This window comes from Salmo trutta, chromosome 11 (assembly GCF_901001165.1).
Source record: "Salmo trutta chromosome 11, fSalTru1.1, whole genome shotgun sequence".
In the NCBI taxonomy this organism is placed as follows: Eukaryota; Metazoa; Chordata; class Actinopteri; order Salmoniformes; family Salmonidae; genus Salmo; species Salmo trutta.
In genome coordinates this window covers 16448009-16450719 of record NC_042967.1, presented here as the reverse complement: position 1 = coordinate 16450719, position 2711 = coordinate 16448009, and positions in this window count along the sequence as shown.

Sequence of the window (2711 nt, the reverse complement as noted above, 5' to 3'; positions counted from 1 at the left end):
TGTGCTTTCATTTATTTATTTTTATCAGGAAGTTAGCTAGAATCTTAACCTTAACCTAACACTTGTTTGTGAAGTAACAACCGCATATGTGCTCAACATTGGACTTCCTGTCATTATGTTTGCATGTCACTCTTCTGTTACAAGTGAAATGATAGGTACTTTTGCAGAATGCGTGTGCCATCATGCCAGATGCTTATAAGAGTCTCCCTTTATCTCATCTTGCTATTGTGCCTTTAGTGACAAGTTGTCACCATTCAAATACGTTTGACTCGGAGAAAGATGAAGTTCAGGAAGTAGACTGACTAGAGCTTGTAAACATGATGCAGCTTAACGCAAGCAAATAAATACTTTTAAATGACAAACTTCAAGAAGCGTACATGGTTTGAATATAGCCTCCTTTCAAAATACACGAATGTATATTTTACTATTTAATTATTAGGCTTCTTGTGAAATTTGCTTCAAAATGTCCAATCATTGTATTGGCTCCCTCATGTTGGTCTATTAAACGTTTCCAATTTTTAAAAATGCCACTGCTAAAATGTATCCTCATGACAAATTTGATACTTTGTAATGACTGCTAGTGTTACAGCGGCCCAATTGACTGAAATCATGTTATTAGCCTGAGTACGAATGACGTGGTTGCAAGCATTCATTCCTGCCTTGTTGATCGTGCATGCAACATTTTGCACCAGTGTTCCAAAGTTATTTGTGGCTTCCCGCTGGCCTGGTGCGAAATGATAAGAGAGACTGCATGGGGCGTCATACGTCGACATCCATGCTTTTGGTTATGCTTCTCATACACAAAACAACTGTGTTTTGATCCCAAAGAGAGCGCTTTCTTTTGCTTTATTACCGTGGTCTAGTTTATATTGACCTTTCAAATAAAATGTAGCAAAATGGCGGAATAAATAACATTTGTATTCAAGCTAAAAGTAGGCCTATTAGGCCTATGAACCAAAATCTTACATTATTCGTACAATGTACTATTTGAATTGTCAAGTGACGCCCACTTTGCTATCTCCTCTTGTACAGTAAGTTACACACACACAGTCTCGTGAGTGTTTGTTCCACAGTGAAAAATAAATACGTTTAATGATATTGATTTTTAAATAACTTGGCTATTGTGTAGGGCCAGGGGTATTCAACTCTTACCCTACGAGGACCGGAGCCTGCCGGTTTTCTGTTCTACCTGATAATAAATTGAACCCACCTTGTGACCCAGGACTAAATCAGTCCCTGATTAGAGGAAAACAATGAAAAAACTTGGTGGAACTGGCTTCGAGGTCCAGAGTTGAGTTTGAGGGGTGTGATCTATGTTAAATAAACACAATAGGTCTCGCAGCCTATCCAAACATTCGTTTCAACAGAATAAGAATGTTTCCAATATAGTAGGCCTAAATAAAAGGTATGTTTAAATTGTACAAATAATGAGTAAATAGTTGGTTATCGAGCTGAAGGGACACACCTTACTTATCTCACGAATGGACACGCTAATTCATTGTGGTCTAGATCCTTCCATTATTTAGATTATTTCCTGCCATCAAAAGTTAAACATTTCGTTCAATGTCGATGCATTGTAGCGAAACTTATGGTTTTCAAATTGAGCTCCATAAATACTTAATTATAGCCTAAATTAATACATATTTAAGTAGGTAGGTCTACTTAAATAATTCAGAATCGAAGTGACCAACTTTAGGTTTGACATGAAACAATGTTCTCGGAATTATTCAAAATCCAAATATCAGCTTTATATACAGGAAGTCCAGACCCATTTCCAAATTTCCAATAACACTGTCTTAATATAAACGATTATGGAATATTATCAAAATACACAAATCCATACCCCACATACATTTTTACTTTTGGATTTCTAATAATTCGTTATTTTAGAAGAGTTCAATTCAAAAAATAAGAAACTCATCATATAATGCAATTTGATAAAAACAATTATTTATCCAATCAAAAGTTCAAACGGGAGTATTGAAGGTATCAATACCTGTGTGCTTTTATTTTTGGTTCAGTAAATTCCTCACCTTATCAATATTGCAGAGTATATATTTTCCTATAGCAACGCCAAAGCAGTCTGTGATTATTACATGATTTAATATAAAAAATAAAAAAAATAGCCTAATTACAACTTAACACTAAAAACAAAAATTGTACATGTACTTATACATTTTAAGCCTAATTAAGAAACCGTTGATTAAGTGCATAAGTGCAATACTCTTTGAGAGGCATAAATAAAGCATTTTTTTAATCGAGAGAAAAAAAGTATTTGAGAAATGAATGGGTCTAGAAAATACATCAGTATTCTATACAATAAAATCGTCACACAAATAAATACAACTTATCTTTGATTTCACAAAGCCTGCAGAAACGCAACGACATTATGATGTCCACTTTCTATTGCCAAATCGATTGGCCGGCAGTTCCTATTGTCCCGGCTATTCGGATCGGCGAGGAATTGGACAAGGATCTCTACCGTGTCCAAAAAGCCCATCCTGGCGGCATCGTGTAACGGCGTTGTCCCAGTGTGTCGGTCTGCGATATTAGGATCCGCTCCTTGCATTAGTAACAACTGCGCCACTGGTGAACTGCCCATCATCATCACCTAGGAAATACAAATCCAGTTGATTTTACTTACAGACCTGCTAGAATATTTCATAAATATGCCTATATTTGCGAGGCAAATAATGTTGCCATGGTGTGTA